Source organism: Trachurus trachurus (genome assembly GCF_905171665.1).
Source record: "Trachurus trachurus genome assembly, chromosome: 12".
Lineage (NCBI taxonomy): Eukaryota > Metazoa > Chordata > Actinopteri > Carangiformes > Carangidae > Trachurus > Trachurus trachurus.
In genome coordinates, this window is record NC_139908.1 from 7,443,259 (window position 1) to 7,463,829 (window position 20,571).

Here is a 20,571-nt window from a genome sequence, read left to right on the forward strand (position 1 = left end):
TGTTATCCATAGGTATAATTTGCGCTCTACATTTGTGAATTCATTACAGGCACTTTCTACTGGAAAATATAATTCCTACATCTCAGGGAAATACACATTTGGCACATTTAGCCCTTTTAAGCCCCACGATTAGAGTGTTAACAGTGCAGATGGAGCCGTGTCCGTGCAGACTGATTACTAAGCAAAAATATTAAACAGAGGAATGAATAGGAAAAAATCCTCTTAGGGAATGGAGTGGACCGTTGGGAGAGGGGGGGTAGCAGCAGCAGCCAAGAGCACTGAAAGAAAGATCGTTGTGGTAACTAATTTATTATCATTAATTGACCATATGCTGCATCCCTGAGATGTTTTTCAACGGGGAGCAGTTCCCTCCCCCGTGAGAAATGTCTAATGTTTCACTGCAGCTGTAGGCCCAAATGTTAAAGCTGTTGCTCTAATCTAATGTATATTAAAATGCAAACTAACCCCTGCATTCTTAATGTCTCACCTTACACTGGCATGCTGTCCCATGTCACGTATAGGTATAAATCACGGCACATAAACACATAGTTATAAAGCCATCATGTCACTGGGTTAAATAATGATGAGACCTTTTTCATATGCATTTAAAGCATGTACATTTTTCATATAAGGAAGTGAAACAAACTTGCCCATCCCTGTTCCTTAATTAACCTGAATCTAGAAACATCTCTGTGGCTCATTGTCTTTTAAAAGTTTATTGCCATTCAGCTTTTCCACGATTCGACTATCGACTTAATTCACCTTAAAATACAAACAAATAGCGTGCTGTTGGATAGATTGTGTGGCTATAATAAAAATGTATCTTCATTGCCCATCAGCCTGTTTCCAGATAGCCGAGCCTGGCCGGTTTCTAATCCAGTTTGGGCAGACTGATCAATACTAATGATGTGAGCAACCATGTGCATTGTTATCATCAGGGGGTGGAGTTAAAAAGGTGGGGTGGATGCATCTGTGTTCACCGCTGTGGTATGAGCTTAATGCTAACATTAGGCATACTAAAATGCACTTTACAAACAAGCAATACAGTTGAGGCTGATGGAAATGTGAACTAATTTGTTGGCATTTGAGTATAAACCAAAGAAAGGTCATAACGTCAGTTATCCTACAAATCACCTGGAGGGGGACGTGTTGTGACCCAAATTTTTTGGCGGTCTTTCTAAATCCAAAATGTCAACCTACAAGTGGAACTAGACTCTCTTTCATGGGAACCCCTTGGAAAGTTCTCAAATAAACATGGTGCAGCTGTGTTTGAGCTAAATGCTAACATTAGCACGATAGGATGTAAGTTAACGATCTTAAAACACCATGGCGTGGTAATATTTGTAGGCATTCAATCAAAAACCAAGGAAAGGTCATCATCGTAATTAGCCTACAAATCACCTGGAGGGGACGTGATGTGATGTGACCCAAATTTCTAAATGCTACCATGAGCATGCTAAAATAAGAACCGTGAATCGAGAACAAATTTCAGGGCGATCCATTGAAAAGTTGTGCAGCCGCATTTGCAGCCGGCACTAGCACTGGTTTGGGCTAAATTATAACGTTAGCATGCAAAAATACTGATGTTAAGCAGTATTTTTGTAGTTTTCAAATTAGCATGCTAACATATTAGCACTGAGAACAAAGTTAGCAGCTGAGGCCGATGGGAATATGGACCATTTTTTCATAATCATAAAATAAACTTTCATTGGTGATGAGAAATTTTACTCAGAACTCAAAATGTCGACCTCAAGGTGGAGCTAGCTGTTAAGATTGATCCTCTGGAAACCACGAATGTCGACAAACTTCATGGTAATCCACTGGAAAGTTCTCAACTAAATGAACATACAACATGTAGAATATGTTCTGTATAGCTTTGGCACTGTGACTTTAAACATCCGACTTTCCCCTCTTGAACGTGCCTTTAAAGAGTTCACAGTCGACAAAGGAGAAAGGTGAGTCCTCTAAATAGAGGAGCAGACGCGTTGGGAAGTTCTCTCGTTCCTGTAGACACATGCAGGCTGAGACACAGATATATAAATCCACTCTGGCCTGTATTAACTTTTGCTGCTGGAAGTTGTTCAAGTACATTCTGTGACTTGGTGAGAAGCCAAAAACTCCAGCCCAGCTCTCATATCTCATGTTGCAACTAATGGCTTCTGGTCGAGCTTTAGTCCTGAGCCACCGGCCCATCGCGCACACAGGGAGGGGCCGGCCGGGGCATTGTGTGGGACGGGGGGGTTCACTCGCACATTAGAAATATTAAAAACTCCTGCGTCTAGTGCTCGATGAATACAACTGTCCTTATGCTTTCTGTTGCTTTTTCTTTTGTTCACTCTGAGACAATTTTACAAAGTGCCCATATTATCCTGACATGGATTCCACATTAGGGGCTTTGATCATTGTAGCTGCTGTAAATCACACAGATATAAATCAAATACTTCACTTTGCTTTTGATCATTAAGTAGAAGAAATGGATCAGTGAAACATCTGTTGATTATAAAACAGATCCTGTGTCATGTGTATGTGTCCTATGGCCGGCCTCATGTGATATTTACTGTTGTAACACATTTCACTTTGTTTATATAGTCTGCTCAGCAAAGTAATACAAGTGATGCAATGTGGACACAGGGAAAAGTGTGTGTCTGAGTGTGAGTGTGTGTGTGGGTTGGAGGGCAGCTGGGCGAGTGTGGGCGCGTGAATGTGAAAAGTACACAATATGGAGATTGTGAACAGTCGTGAATACCAATAAAAGAATATTATTTTCAGATTTCATGGAAATGCTCAAACTGCTCGTGTTGCAACAATAAAATAAACAAACAGCGAGTTATAAGCGAGCGCGTCCTGCAGCTGTGATGAAATGCTGCGTTTGAAATAGATTCTGCGACTCGGAAAAACTTGCGCTTGGGCTCCTTGTGTGGCAAAACAGAGCGAGCAGCACGTTGATTAAACCCTTCTTCAAGGCCTGTGTAGTTAGAGTGAAATGAGAGGATGATGTATGACTGGATGATACTGTGGTTTCTGTGTAAGTCTGCTAAATGTTGGGTGGACGGACGAGCTATGTACACAATGAGCTCAATGCTGGCTCATCAAATCCTCCTCTCTAACTTCACATATTGTTTCATCTGCTTGTGTCACTGTGCTCTCTGTTATATTTAGTTGCTTTATTATATCATGAGTTCAGTTGGGTCCATAAACAGGTGATATCACTGTTTGTTTTTCAGGTGTGAACTTGGTGTCCTGAGGAAAATAAACTGTTCCAGTCCAGAGTCCTACACGTTGCATAACTTTGTTCTGCTTTTTTTGTTTTCAGTTCTTTTGCATCCGTCCTTATCAAAACCTTGTGCCTACGTTACCCACAATGCAACCAAACCACTCGGTTGGGTTATGTTATGCAAGTGGTGATTAATGTGGCTCTGAGCTGCCACGGACAAGGAGTAATTTGATAAGAAAGAAAATGGTAAAAAAAAAAAAAAAAAAAATCATTTTCAAGCTTCAACCCCAATGGATGCTGATTTTAATGACATCACTTGAGGCGGTTTATCAGACCTCACAAAAAGCTTTAGACCACTTTTTGTACTCTGACTCCAACAAACAGATTGTTTTCTAGGTAAAATCATTATCGTTTCACAGAATTTCACTGAAGTTTAACTAAATGTCCTCTTACTGGCTGTTTGGCAGGCTTTCAGACACATCTCATGGTCTCCATCAGTGAACTGAAGTTGGCCCAGGGTCAGAGTTAATCATTTCTATTGGAGCGTCCATATCTTTGTTTGTGTTGGTCCGTGCACATTCACAATGAGTTCTGATACTGGTGTCATGTTGTTCCACTGACCTGCAAAGAAGGTTAGACATGCACAACTGACAAGGAAGAAAAGGTGTCATTGAGGAAGCGGATGTAAACAATGTGGGATTTATCCAGAATATTATTCAGATTGTAAGAAAACAGCTTTGCAGAAGTTTAATAACGTGAACCTTTGTCAGAAGTATCGCAACAATACACGCAGTGCATAGTGAGTTACACTGAACATAAACATGACTTGTTGGAGCAACATTAGCGTTGTGTTTACCTCCATTTTTGTTAAATTTATTCCAATGTTCAGCCTCTTTTTTCCTCAGTTTTGGTCTCCTCCAACACCAGTAGCAGAATCCGGCTCTTTAGCAGCTAAATACTCTTTATTTTTTACTTTATTTTTGAAGTTCAGCGTCGTCTGTGTCTCGTTTCCTCATATCCTTAACCTCAGTGTCCTCCCATTGTCTCCCATTGTCTTATTGGATCGGCTTTTGTCCATGCCTGCGGTTGTCCTGCATTTTATTCCCCATGTTAGTGCTCTGCATACCTGTAAGGTAATAAATACTGTTCCATCATACCTGTTCTTTCCTGTCTGCATTTGGGTCCAATCCTCTACATATCCTGACACCCCTTCCATTCATATACAAATACTGATTAGTGCAACTTTAAAATGATTATATTTTCCACATTACTATTTCCTTAGACACAAAAAAAACCCAGCTAGGCCCTATAAAGTTGCGAAATAAGTAGAAATAAAATAATAAATACAAGAAAAATCCCCCCTGATCATTTGACCTTGACTTGACATGAACTCCTCCTTAAAAATCCCAAATTTTAGGGGATTTCACTCACAGACATCATATTGTATGTCTGTCATATGATCAGCAGCTCGGCCCACAGTCGTCCTCACAGTGTCAGATTCAATCATTGTTTGACCTGGCAAGAGGAGGCGGCCATTATTTTCAAACACACTGCCTCTGCTGTGTGGATTTATTACTATAGAAATGAAATCTTAAAGATAAATATCTGTTACACAATCTCTTGCTCAGAGCTCAGGCCGACTGCTGGACCCTTTTTTTTTTCTTCTTCTCGGTTTGACTCGGGCCAAACATGGCTCCAAACAAACTTTAAATGACCTCCACAGTGAAGATTTAAACTGCTGTTTATGTATGTTTGTACAGGGGGAATCAGACTTGTTGGGATCATTTATAAACATAACAATACACTGACATGTTTGGAGTGAAGTTTCCTTAAATTAAGTGTTTTTCTAAACCTGTGTGTAGGACTGGAGTGATCCTGCAGGAGACGAGTCAGATCAGGACAAAACAAACACAGCTCAGACTGAATCTGCTGATCCAAGTCGACGTAGGAGAACGTCGTTCATCTCCTTTTCTCTGTGAGTAAAGGTCACTAGACCTCAGGCTTTCAGATTATCCCTCTTCTCTCTCCTCTTTCCTTTTGCTGTCATATTTGACGGCACCTGTGGAGGGGATGAGCGGCGTGAGAGGTCAAAAGGTGGCAGAGGGTGGGAAACAGTGGGGTAAAGAGGAAATAAAGAGGATGAAGAGGATGGGTTCGGGGGGCGGAGGAGAAGATCCCTCTGTCAGACACAGGGCAGGGGTCTGGGCTCAGGAGAGTGACACGACCTCAGTGTGGTCCCACACACACCGAGCGCATTAATGAGCGTCTGAGAGGGATTTAAGGTCCAGAGCTTAGTGCAGATCAGGCTCTGAATCTCCGCCTCAGGAAAAAATGGGACGCGAGTCTGAGCCACCATTATGGAGGCTGTAGGCTCATGCTGGGAGAGACGCATTAAGGTCGTGTCTAATGAAAGCAGCACCTGAAACACTGGGAGACAGATAGTAGGACACACTGTATATTATTTAACACATCAGAGAGAGGCTGAGGCTTGACGGGCCAGTGGTGCTGTCTTTTTCTAATCCAGTTCATCCCGTCTGAGATTTAAAGTGATGCTGACGTGGTTACTGTTTCATATTGCATGTTGTGGTCCACATCATTTGTAGCTATTATTTAGTTCTCATATTAATATTTTATGCGAAAAAACTCCGCTTATAAAACATGCTTCATTTTTACTGCCTCGGTATGAAGTTGTTGAAATGATCTTCATGGACCTCGGCCTAACACAACAATAAAATTCAGCTTCACTGGCTGATAAAAGGGTCATAAAGCAGGCCATCTGCTCAGTGGAGAGGTGCCATCATCTGACTGACTGACTTTAATTGGTGCTCCATGTCCATACTGAAATACAATAAATCACATGATTTATCTACAACGACACAGAGAAGCTTCTTCTGACCTGGTGAGCATGTCAGCATCCTATGTACTGTAGCTTCCAAAACCTATAATAAAACTTAATATTAGATTAGGTTTAGGCACAAACAAGACTTGGTTGTTTCAATAATTAGCCCGTTAAAGGTCTAGTCCGCTCCCATGCAGACCATTGGTTTTATGGGTGCAAGGCATTCAGCTATGGGGGTGTGTTTATGAAAGGCAAATGGTGAATTGATTTCCCCAGGACAAATACATTTAGATGTTAAAAGCAGGATGTTCTGTGCTTTATTTAAAACCTCTGTTATTTAGCTTCAGCCCGATTTTAAATTCAGGGGATTTACTTTTAATAAAGTCTTTAAAGCGACGTCTATACCTGACAAAAAAGATCTGAGTTCCTCCTCCACTTCTAAACAGAAAACAGACCAACACTGTGTCTGAAACCGCTCCCTCGTTCAATCTTTCATTACTCTGTATAAAACAGACGCTAAACAGTTTAGTGTGAAGTAAATTGAGATTTCAGACTCCAATCAATCACCGTCAGTTTTGCTCCATCATGCAAAAGGCAAGGCACGCCAATGATTAAAAAAATTGAGTCTTTACATTGGAGGATTCTTGGTAAAAAAGTGTTTTCCGTCACAATCTAATCAGTTTAATTAGATTAGACAGGAAATAAAATGCGTATGTGGGTTTTGCTTGTTGATGGTTTTGGCAGCTGAAGGAACACTGTTGTACATATACACTGTTGCATGTTGTTTCAAATGTTTCTCAAAGGATGAGCTTGTTCTGCAGCTTATTCACTTTTCCATATGTGCATGTCCCGTCCTTTCATTTGATAATTCCCAGCTGCACAAGAGCTGACACGCATTCACCGCTCACTGGAAAAGTTTGTTCTGATTTTAAAATATACAAATCAAAATGACTCTCTGAGGAAGAATTTTGTATTTTGTTTTGTTTTTGAATTGTTTGGGTGACTCGACACTGTCTCTGCGTCATGGAAATGACTTGCCGAGTCTAAAGGTTGTGTTTTGAAGCGAGCGGATATGTAACACAAAGCCGTTCAAATAGTAACAGAAATAGACTTTGGACTCTACGATGCGCTGGTCTACTATTTCTACATGTTTATATGCACATCTAAAAATGGATAGCAATGTGATTGACGCACTTACACTGCACAGCTCCAATAGAAACTTAGCAAAAGGGACAGAAAAATAGTTGTGTATGTGAATTAAAGATACAAATGTGTCACTAATGGGTACATCTGCCTGTTTATGTTGGCTGCATACTGTATTATTTATGCATTTCATTAATAATGAGAGTTTAATTAACATAAGTCAATAAATAAATGAATGCTTATGGCTTTTTAAAAATTCTTCCTGCCCTGAAACAAACTTGTATTACTGCGTGCCTTCAACTTTCTATAGAACGTGCTGTGTGAAGTGAAAAAAAAAAGCCCAAATGAGCATTATGTAAACACATTCCCTGCACGCACCGCCCAAACTGCCACAGCTGGCCGAACTTGCGTAAGAGGCCCTGGCTTCTGTGTATGCCATCCGGGTTTGTAGATCACTGGAAATCTGCTTTGGTTCAATCCCGTGTCACAGGCACCAAACTGCATGGCACTGCAACGGATGGATTAACATAAGTGCAGGATTGAGGTTGTCCCAGATAACCGGAGAATCAAAAGAGAGAGACTCTTTGCACGGAGTGATTTCCAAAAGCATTCATGAAAGTTTTCAGGGGTTGTCTAGAGGTTATAACGTACTGGACTGTAACATGAGCCGAGTGAAAGTTTCGTGCTGTCGCAGCTTTGTTGAATTCACCTGATTGTCTTTGGCCTGCGAGCTGGAAAATGAGCGAACAACTTATGTCATGAAAGAGGCACAGAAAAGTGTGCGTTGGACGAGAAGTGTTGTAACCGAGGCTCCACCTTACATTTTTGTTTTTAATCTGTATAAATAAACATAAAGCAGAGCTGACAAGTAAGTGGTTTTGTTCAGGGAGTCAAGTACTGGAACTTTCTCTTGTTGAGCAGAGTGAACCACAGAGGTGCTGAACCCCATTCAGAGGCTTTCGCTGTTCCCACGTCTCCAGTGTTTGTGCTAAACTATTCTAAGCTAGAATGATCTGGTGGCTCTAGCTAACACAGTTTCCATAGAGACATAAGTGTAATATCGCCTAATTCGAGGGCAAGATTTATGTAACATTAAGGTGATTTTGTTTTTTTCTTGCTTGAAGCATACAGTAGAAATCCATTTTGAATGTATTTTGACAGCATATTTAGCCTAGAGGCAGAGCTACTGTATGCAAACTCTTTTCCCATTGCCTCCAATATGCAAAGCCATCTGCTGGCTGTAGCTTCATAGGTCTACACAGATAAAAAGTGTATCATCAATTTATTTATATATTTTTTTAAATCTAATATTAACTCTTTGCAAGTTAACACATTTCTAAAACAAGTGGGGGAACTATGAAGGTTTCTGAAGTTAGCATACCGTAGCTTCGATTGACCTGATGCTATAAATATCTTAGCTGACTAGGCCACACTGCAACCACTTCCTGCATCCAAGTTAAAACATGTTTGATTGCTTAATTATCCTGTCCACAGTTTGGGGTTGGTTTGCATAATAGTCAGTCTGTTTTCAGCTAGAAATGCATAGGATGTAGCATAATCTAATGAGCTGGATCTACATGAGTTGGTAGAGACCAAATTCAGAGCTAAAAACAGTGAGACGTAAATGTTCTAGGTGGCCAAAACCACAACTCTGAATGGAAGGTAATGCTGGTCCATATTCGCTTAAGTTTAAACAATTGTTTGCTAAGAGATCTGCCTCACAAATTAGAAAAATTATGATATATCAAAGTTTTCATTGCATCCAAATAGCCAAAGAAAATCTGTTTTAGCATGTCTTAAGGCCAGGACATAGGCTAGTCTACAGGTAATTTCCTGTGGAGACAGAGAATGGATGTGAAATAGCACAGCGAACCTTTAACTTATATATTTGTTTACGACGGCATGCTAATATGCACTTTAATGTGTCCTGATTGCTGAGGCGAGAAACTAGAATTTTCTTAATTTCATACATAAACACTACTTTGCATATGAATAAGAGAATTCATGGCGATGGGGAAATTACAGCCAACCTGCCAGAAGCACTTACCTTGGCATGAATATGGGGGGGAAGGTTATGCACTAACAAGTACAACCAGGCACTGATTAGTGGGTAATGTACTTACTTGGGTAAGTGGAGTAAAACGCTCTGCTGTGTAATTGGAAAAGACTGGATTTGCTTCGCTTGGGCTGCCAGCATGGCACAGTCTTAACAGTCACAGGAACACGTAGCTTACAGCTGCTCGTTTCATCAGCCCGAGATGTCGAAGCGACACAACAATGAGCCACTGTTGAATGGTAGAAACCTGTGGGGGGAAAAATACAGCAAATTAAACACCTTAATATGTGTTAGGGTCACGTTTGTGTTGAGCACATGTTTGCATTTATCATACGGTATATTGTGGCATGACTGCACGCAAACAAAGTCGGGTATTTATCGCTAACCTGGTGGAGATTTGATTTAGAGATGAAGTATGAAGAAATGTTAATGGCTCAGTCGCAGTATTCAACTTTTCCGCGAATAAGACACTTAAATTTTATGTTTCTAAGTGAAAGTATTAGATGAAAAATGTACTTAAAATGCTCATTATGCAGAAAAATGGCCATTATGAGCATTATATTATTAGATCTTAATGTAATGCTGTTACTGTGTGCACTGTTGAGTAGTTAATTGATGACAATCCATCACATTTTATAAGGTCATCTATTATTTTGTATGTGAAATATTAATCTGTGAAATAACAAGTAACCACAGCTGTGAGATAAATACAGTTGAGCAAATAAATACCAAAGTAAAGTACGGTATATAAGCTTGACATATGTTTGTGTTTTCAATCACTATGATACAGTGTGATATTTAAGTCACACCAACACTTAACGTGTGAGAGATTATTACAGCCCCAAACTGAGGTAATTCTTTAAAGTGAAAGTAGACAAATCTGCTGCTGGCAGCTTTCTCACACTGTGCAGACCAGTGGCGACAGACTAGTCAAGCTGCAGATGTTTGCAGATTATAGGCTTGTGCAATAATCAGCTTGGTGGAGACGTGTTCACTCTCTCATTACAAGCGGCCGCGTGCGGCAGACAAAGATGCAAAGATCTTTGTCCTCGTTGGAAAACCGTGCGAGCGCAAAGTTTATTTTTTAACCTCGATGTGGAAAAAGTAACCAAATTAGAGAAATATGTGCTAAAGACGCGCGAGCCAAGAGCAGTTTTGTAAACACACAGTCGACAGCAAAGATACCAGAGCCCGTTTCCAATGGATCACTCATACACATCTCATGCTTGTGCAATCACCAAAGACAAGCTGGTCACAAGTGAGAGCCAGCTAATTCATGAAAGCCACATGATTAATTCAGAAAGATGGAGAACCTCCCCTAGAATAAGGCCACATCAGGTTCTTAGTATTGGTCTAATGCTTCCAGGAAGAGTCTGCATGCTGCTTGCTGGGAGTCGGTGAGTCAATAATTCAGCCAGCCACAACCTGAAAACGTTCTCTCTCAAATCTCTCAGGACAAAAGGAAATGAGTGAAACTTTACACAAATCCGGCAGCGCAGCACACTGCGTTTGACTCTGAGCCTCGCTGCTGCAGTGTTCACTCACAGCAGACTGAGATAAAGAGAGTTCCTGTTTTTACACCAACCCCTTCCCTAAGGCAAGGTTAATTTTGCTTTCCCCCCCTCCCTGAGTGGACCATTACCACCATCATCAGATGATAAATTGATGACTAAGCGTTATAAAACTTGCATGTGGTGCTGCTGGAATATGTGGATACATTTTGGAAGTTGCGCTATAGAACGACTGCATAACCCAAATTTGCTGGGAGCCGATCTGAAAATTTAATGTCAGGTCACTTTGGCTGAGCTATAACTGGAGAGCAGGAAGGAGCAGAGAGAGTGAGGAGTATGTAGCTTGCAGCAAGAGCAGTATAAGCAAAGCCTGCAGCCTCCGCTAACATGTTTCATGTGTGTAGCATCAGTGACATCAAAGCACACGGCCTGCAGGGACACACTGGCCTAATGTACGGCACATAGAGATAAATATGTCGTACCTACACCACCACCGTGTAGGACTGAAGTGTTCAGTTCAAAGAAACCTGCATTAAAAAGCCATGGAGCAGCAGCAGCAGCAGCAAAGCTAACCTCTGTAATGACACAGACTATTTTGGACCCACGCTCAGCTCAGAGGAAGCGTTTCTCCTTAATGGATGACTCATGCTGGTTGTTGACAAGAACATGGTCCAATGTTCCCAGAGGAGTTGTCCTGAAAAGCCTCCCACTCGCATTATTCATTTAAGGGGCTCAATCAAGAACCAGGTTATCAGATGAGGTGAGATGCTTTGATGACGTCGCAGCGCTCACATCCTTTTGTGCTCTCTGTTTTCAGTCTGAAGATAATCTCAGTCAGTGTGGATGCAAACACTGGGCGGCCTTGTTGTTATCTGAGAAGCAAGCAGCAGTGTGAAAATATATAAAGATTGATTTGGGCTTTAGAAGAGAGTCATTCAGGACTATGGTAATCAGATTTTACACGGAGGCTTCACTCAGCATCGCCCTGACTTTGTCACTAATAACATTTCCTGTGGCGTTCAGACAGTTCAAGTGGAGCAAAAAAAAAAATACAGCAGTGTAAAACTCAACCGTTTCACTCAGATGAATGCATGAAGTCAGTAACAATCAGCTAATTATATTGACCTCCTCTAGTAAGCTGGACGAAAAAAGAAACGCGGGTTGTTCCACTGTTTTACAACAACAAAGGTTGTCTGTGTGCACGTTAACGCTGCTGGTTTTGCTCTGCAGTCTGCACCTCAGTCCAGGGTCACGCTCATTCATTTATAACACATTACCAGGAAAACAATATGAACATGTGGGGAAAATGTCTCGTCCGCAACCCACAAAACCCCAGTCCTGACTAACGTAATCATATGCAACATTCACAAACTAAAGAAAGAGAACGGTTTAAAGATTTCAATATGCAAATGATCAAAAATCTGATTCATTATCGCTCAGATATGCAAATCTTTTCTGATCTATAACTGCCTTTAATAGGCGCCTTTGCTTCAGTTTTTTAAGTCGAGTCTGTCGGTTAAATTCTGCTCAGGCATGCATGGCTCCCAGGGGCATAAGTTATAGTGATCCTCAGATTTTTCTCGTCTCAGCCTCAGCTCTACCCAACATCACAGTGTTAGCATTGTTATTGCGAGCATGTTAGCATGCTGATGTTAAGCATTTTGCATTATAGCCTCCCAAACCTGCTGCTAGAAAGGTTGTAGAATAGCTCGACCGTTTTGCAGATGTAGTAAAGCATGAAGCAAACAGAAACATGCACTCCAGATATCAGCATTTAGCTCAAAGCATTGCTTAACAACGCTGCTGGGAAGGCTGCAGTCCGGTTCACCCTAAGGACATAACACAAACATGAACATGCACATTTGAAAGCTGTGTGTCTGTATTGTACAATACTTGAGATAACAAGAGGAAACATCAAAGGGTTCCAGAGAAGAGTGAAGAAAGAGAAGTAATCGTCTTGAGTTTACTACTATTATTAGAAAAGAGTTTCTTAATGAGTTTGGCAGGGAGAGAGTTGAGCAGACAGGATGTCTGACTCTAAACAGGGGCCGGAGCCCTCTAACAAACCCTCTCCACTCGCTAAATCAGATACGGTGCCGTCCCGAGAGAGGACCAACTCCAAGGCATTACCACTGCTACGCATCCTTAAAAGCACAAACACCAAATGTGTTCGTAAACAACAAGTCTGCTTTAGCAAGAAGTCCAGAGGATCAACATCAGCTCCCTTTTGGGTGAAATCACAATTGTGGATGTGAATGTTCAAGCTTGAATGAGTTGTATTAAAATCATTATTAACAATGTGGAAAAATGTAAATATGGCGTGTGAGTGTAGAAACATCTGATGCAGTCTGGTCTATCAACAGTGGTGTTGAATTTTTTATTCAACACAACTGCAACAAAATGATCGACTCCTCTCTCATTTATTTGGTTCAGGGATTAAGGCACACAAAGGATCCTCACATTTCTTGTCCTGCAGCTGTCTGGGCCTAAAACCCTCCTGGGGAGAGTCGAGATTGGTGTCACGATCAGACAGGGAGAGTGAGCTGCAATATTTTTTTATATCATTTCCTAGAGTGATAAAATGCCTCGGAGCGATGTTCATAAATGTCAGTCACGCCCTGCTGGTGGAGGAGGACTGCGCCTCTGAATTAATATTATATGGCAAACAATGCTCAATCCAGGTTTATGGGTCTATTCCGGATGCACACGCTGCACAGTCGGAGCCTCCAGTCGTGCAGACCTGTCGCGGCCTGCACTGTCAAGCCAGACTAGACGCTATGTGAGCTGTTGAGCATTTTATATTTAGTCTGTTGCTGTTCTTTCCTGGATGTTTAATGGATGACATTGCTAAAGCTCACGGCTTTGGAGGCAATTTCTGTTTCTACCTTAGTTTTCCCACAACATATCTTTATATCAGGAACAATGTTTACATGACAAAGTCAATGATTCTTCAGGATCACGTTTTCAAAATCTATAACTTTCCCTGACAATCATAATAGCAGCTGCAAAGATGTTTATCATCACTTGATAAAACGTGATTATGGGTTTGATTACGCAATAGATAATTCAGTCTATAAACTGAAAAATGTGACGATTGCAGACCCCAAGGTGACATGTGCCTTTTTCTATCCAAAACCAAACAGTTTTCTGTCATTCAGTTGCTTGATTAATTGTTGCGATTGCTTCAGCAGCACATTATAATAGCTGGGAAAATATGTTCCTTTGGGTGTTGTCGTCTGGGTTGTCTGTCAGTCTCCTCGGGATGATAAAACTCCTAGAGATCCCCACTCCCTACTGAGAAACGGAGCCGTAGACAACCTTGACACCGTTTATGTACCGAAGAAACAAACGGGACGAAACATGTCGATCGGTGCGCTTTAGCTTTGGAGCAGCTGGTGGGAGGATTTTGTTACGTTTGGACAGGCGAGCTATTTCCTCCTGTTTCTCGTCTTAATGCTACGGTAACCAAAATGACTGTCTACTTCGTATTAAATGCACATGCTGGGATCAGCTTTCTTGCTCTCATTCAGAAAATAAGTACGTGTCGTTCCCATGATGTTGAGCCATCCCCTTTAAGGGGTAGGGATGGAGTGAGAATGCAAATAGTGTTAAAAGGGCGGTTGGGGGGGATGTGTTTCATTGTGTGTTTTATAAGCTTGGACTTCCAATCTGCACCTGTTCTTATCAGCAACTCCTTGAAATGGTAAAATGTGGAAATGAAAAGCTGGTATACTTCAAGCATTTGTCCCACTTCTGACAGAAACTGCTGTTAAAACAAAACCACAAGTCAATCTTGACAACTACTTTTCAGCGTAGCTTGCGTTTGTCTCGCCTGATGGACACTCTGTGGGGCCTCTCTGTTCCCAGCTTTTTTTTATGATGCCAGATGGTTGGCCTTATACACAAAGCAGCGCCCTCTCCATCATGTCCCGATCGCTGATACCTAAGCTCGTGGTGGGAACTGGATGTGCAGTCCAGATGAAAGTAGCAGCTCATTGCTCAGACTGTTGCTTTAACTGGTCTCAAGAGCCCCCCGGACCCCTCTCTTTCACCGCTGCTATCAAAGCCTCTCTTCTCTTTCAGTTGTTCTTCCTTCTGCCATCTTCTCGAGGTGTTTTGATCCTCTCGCCATCTGCTGTCAGAGTTGGGCCAAATGGACATTAGCAGGCATAGCGAGGACCCTGTTTGCCTCTCTTGTGTCATAAAGTTGAGGATCGTATGGCGAAAAGAGGTCATATCCCTTTAATCAAACTGAAAACACAGGATATTATGGGTACTACAGTTGATAGATACTAATGCTATCTCTGACTCTGGACTCGAGCCATAACACTGAGCTTGTTTCCACATGCAGGAATCCAACAGCCTGCCAACAGCGCACTTTTTATTTCTCGAAAGTCTCGGCTCAAGCAGCAACTTGAGATCCAAACTGACATGTTACATTCTGTACGAAAGGGCACTGAAAGTCACGTTTATCAGTCATTTCCATGTCATATTAGATGCAAATATGTGCTTTAAGTTGGCAGTAACATCGTGAAAGATCTGCCTTTTTATGACCGTTTCTTTTTCCTTTTACATTTAATGTGCAGATGAAGGATGTTGCAGCTTCTGAGGCTTCCATGAGTACAGCTCAAATGTGATTCCTGTTGTTAAAATCTTCTGAATAATAAAATATTCGCTTTCATTCATCCTTTACATAAGAAGAAACCAAGCTCGTCACAAAGTGCTGTTTATGCAATAAAACATCCATCACAAAGTGTTTTGATGAACCACATCACAACACAGGTTCAAGATAAAAGTCAGTCTTTCATTCTGTGTTGATTGTAGATTCTCTTGTTTGCATTTTTTCGCTATTTCCTGCTGTAAATGACGTGTATGAGCAGAACACGCTGCAGAGTGCGTCAATAACACTGAATTACAGCGTGTCCAACAATGTATCTTACAATCTGAGTGAGAATGTAACAGCAGAGCTGCAGCGCCGGTGACGGGGGTGTAGTATAGGGGTGAGGGGTGGGGGGTGGGATGGATGAGTATCCACCAGGAAATTCAATTTGCAGCCAGATCTTATAGCCCCCTCATGTAATTCAAATCGACAGTTTGAAACCCTCGCTGTATGTTGCTGACGAATTTGAAATGTAGGTGAGAAATAGCTGGACTGATCCTCGGTGTCAGCGCAGAGAGAGGAACAGTGGAGGGAAACATCCTGGGACTACACAGCCTATAGCTAAAGTTTATTAAAGCTGATGTTTCAACACTAACATGCAGACAGAATCATATTGATTTAATGCTTTTAGAAATTATGTAACCATTGAAAAGGATATTTGAAGATGAGTTGAGAAAACAAAGTAGCTTGTGCAGACAGCTCTGTGAAGCTGTAGCCTACGTGAGAAACGGCAGCGCATTGAGCTAAATGGAAGTGTCAACATACACAACATACTATAAAGGCCTTTGCACACTGAGTCTGTTTTTTTCATATGCGTTTTTTTAATCCATCACCCGACAAAAATCGTTACGCACAGACACCTTACACACTGTTATTACCATGCATTTTTATTTTCTGTTCCAAACTTCGGACAGGGAGACAAAAGTCATCACGCAGTGAGGATGACTTTGTGGTCCTATCACTTGTTGAGAAATAAAAAGAGAAAAAGGAAAATATTGTGTCCATCCAATCCTGAGAGGACGTCAAGAACGAGGGGACCTGCTTGTAAATGAGCTGTGGAATTATCACGATCACTTCACCAGTTTATTTCAGGATGTCAGTGGTCCAGTTTGATAGATTATTAGCTCTACTGAAGCCACACATTAAAAAGAAGACGACCAATTTCCATGATCCTGAACAGTGGCTGGCACACACACACATAGGCAGCTCAGCGGGGATATAACAGCCTCGAAACACTGATGTGAGTGGTCAGAAAGCAGAAAGCAGAAAACTTTAATGACGGACGAAAGTTTCGGAGTCGGTGTAAACATGATTGACACAACACGAGGTCAAATTTATTTTTTAATGTGTGGCAATTTCGGACAAAAAATGGACTCAGTGTGCAAAGGCCTTAACAAGGTAACAATGACAATGCTAACATGCTAATTTTTAGCAGGTATAAAGCATAGGTATACAGCATGTTAGCATGCTAACACTGGCTACTAGGCACCAAACACAAAGTAGGCAACATCTGAGGCTGATAAAAAATTCAAATGCACAGTTGAAACAAAACTTGTTGTTGAGATAAATTGCAGTCGACCTCATGGAAGTACCAGATCAGGCCATCACCATAATATGATTCATCTTCAGGGAACCATGAATGTCTGCTGTCAGGTATTGTAGTGAAAACAGTGACCTGCTGGTGGTGTTAGAGGAGAAATCAGGGCATCACTAAACACAAAGGAGGATTCATGTTCTCGAAACCATGAATTGTCTGTTCTAAATTTGTAGCTACACATCCAATAATTGTTGAGATGTTTTAGTGTGGACCAAATAAGTGAAAAGTCAATTTTGTTAAGGCAGCAGAGGGAGGAGAGGGGTGTTCACTGAACAGGCTTCATCCTATGGGGATCAGTGCAAACTTGGCTGAGCTGCACAGCCCTTCCCCCCAAGTAAATATCAAACGGTCTTGACCATGAGGATTCATTGTTTTCTTTCAACAGAGAATCGGTTTCAACCTTGCCAAATAAATCCCCAGTGAACACTGGGACCAGCGGTGGACATTGATCTCGAGGCCGCGGGTCGACCTGGAGAAGTTATCATTCACTGTGGTTTCGTAAAAGCGTATTATTAATGTCAAGAGGGAAAAGCCCATACTGGAACAAAATGTCTTCCCCCTTCTCTGACTGATGGAATGACAGGGTAACAGTGGCTCGCTCGCTCTCCTCGGCCCTCTACCATCCAATCTTTGTGAATTATTTCCGCCCTCACAGGGAGCGCGTTGTGGCAAACACATCAAACAAGATTACACTTATGGAGCAAGGGTATATTTACTCCCCCTCTGAGACATATTTAATTTGCTTGTTGCCTTGGAAACATGGATCTCGCAAAGAGTGGCTGTGGCGTCGCCTGTAATTATAGAGCAGGCCTCTTCATCAGAGGCTTTAATCTGAAAAATGAATACACTCGGGCTGTCAAGCAGGCCCTGTGGCAACTCACACATGGCCTTGGACACCGTGAAATAGCAGCCACAGGAATTAGACCTCATTATTGCTTTTGAACCCATGAACTTGTGAAATGAGCATTAAGTATAATTTTAAAATAATGGGGGAATAGGGCAATTGATGTCACTGTTCCCTCTAGCGCGATACAAAAAGAAGACATATATTTTGACAAGAGAAAGGAAATGAGCATACGAAGGGTCACCGCCGTTTCTGTATGTCGATTTACAGGAGTAGCTCAATGCATTTGTCTCACGTTGTAGGGGGGGGGGGGGGATAAATAATTCAAGCCGGGAGAGATATTCCCTCCAGAGGCACTTAAGGAACTCCATATAGTGATGAATAAGGTGGAGTGAGTCTGACGTAAATCTGAGTGAGTTTCATTGGTAAAAGCCTACAAAATGAAAAAACGTCAATGACCTTTTACAGTCAACAATATATCGGATCATCCGATAAAGGTCCGAGAGGAGTTTAAAGACACGCTAGCTGCTCTGTGAGGCTATGGAGGCAGATAACAAACATGCTGGTGCAGCTTTCACTTCTGATTATCAGCCGTGTAGCTACCCAACAACGTCACAAAGCTGAGACTGATGGGAATGTGATTAGTTTTGCATTTGCAAAGTATTAGACAAGTTGAAATTTTGATCTTGTCATGGCTGTAGATTTGAAAAACATTATTACATAACATGGTGGACGTGACATGAATGTCTGTACAGATTTCAATGGGGGAAGAACAGCAAAAAAAAACAGCAAAGGGTTGGTGAGACACTTCAAGTCAAAACAAATTATCCTCAATTAGCTGGTGGCAGTAGAGGATAAATCAGATGACCACCAGAGTTATGAGAAACTCATCCTCTGAGAGTCACAAATGTCGGGAAAAAGAAAAAGAAATACTTCAGTCTGGACCAGAGTGGTAGACCGACCGACCGACCAACCGACAGCCAGACAGATAGAGCAGGCCTCCCTCCTCAGAGCCACACGTGGCTAAAAGTAGAATTGAGGAAGAGATAGAGATATAAAGGCAGAGGGTTAAAGCCAGAGAGAAGACACGACGAGGGGGCTGGCACGGAGGAGGAAGAAGTATTCAGGGTCCACCCAACCAGAATCATGTCTCGTCTCTTGGAATGGTTTCAAGCCCTGGTGCTCCAAATGAGAGGGCCCTGGAGCAAGGGTGCAATCTCTGCTGGCGAAATCACTGGCCTGTGCTCATCGGCCATAAACATGTCACTGCCGAACTAGGTCACTGTTTCTCTCTCTCTGCGTGTGCACATCAAACGGGGCAGGGGGGCCTCCGGTACAGCGCTGGGCTGGCTGCATGGCGACGGCCACTTTTTTCTGCGCTGCACCTCCACATGATGTGGCCCATTTTTTCCTCCTTTGTTTACATGACATGTCACCACCTCTTGCTCCTACCACAGCTTGCAGTAAAGACGTGGTGGAGAAGGAGGAGGAGGAGGAGAAGGAGAAAGAGGAGGGTGGAGTGGGGTGGGGGGTGCAACATCAGTTGGACAGCCAAAGAAAACAAGAGTGAAAGAGGAACAGAGGAAGTGCATATGTGTAAGGAGATGTCAAGAGTAAAAAGAGAAGTGTGGGGAACTGCAAAAGGAAGTCTTGAGGTTTGAAACGTGGAAAGCCTCACCAAGGCGTCGATATGGAAAGTGCATACTCGGAGGACACTGAAGGAATACACTGTACATCTAAAAGACTGTAAAACCCCATTGAGTTTAAACAGTGCTGCTAAATATCTGAAAAAGACAAGAGAACAAAGAAAGACAGAATAAGAAAGAAAAAATCAGTCCAAACATTCACGTTAGATGACTGCTCAGGTTTCTGTCTGTCAGTGATTTCCCAGAAGTCTCCACTACAGCTTGCCAACATTATTCATTAATCACCTTGCAGTGTTTTGTTCCAGAACATCTTGTTAATGCAAGGCAGAAGTTAGTGGATTTTTTTTGGCGGGCTGTTCAGCTGTCATGTGACAGAACTGAAACCTTCTCTTTTCCTCTTTACTCCTTTTTTTTTATCATCAGGAACTATCAAACTTTCACATTTATTTCCTTTAATGACAGCGAAATCGGAAGTTTGACACCAATTCCATCTTGTCAAATTTCTGTAAAATGCTTAAGTAAATGAGTGAATGGATGCACAATCATAGCCTTAATGCTCTACACACTACAACACTTGCATCTGATTGATGTGTATATATACAATAGTAACTGTTCACCTACATATTCTGTCTAGGTTGCCTATAGTTTCTGCAGGTTTACATTTTTTAAAACACACAAATACAAGAATTTGGGTCTAAATTGACCACAAAGAAATGCAAACATATAATAACATGCTTTCAACATACAGTATAATTTCACATTCTTTTCACATATGTCCAAACCTGAGATGCGAACATTAAGATTCACAGTTGCAGCACACATTTTGCCTAACCCTAACCCTCAGGATGTATGTATGTATGTTCTGTAACGCATGTGGGAATTCTTCAAGGAGAGAAAGACTGGAGCTGTGACTGTTAGTGAAAATGAATGATTTATGGGCTGGACCAGTGAAGAAGGTCATTGTCTGCCGCATCTGATGAGTTGATGGTTGAGTAGAGAGGAGCGTTCCTTCATACCAGAGGAATTCTGTTACTGACAACACAGACACACACACACAGGCC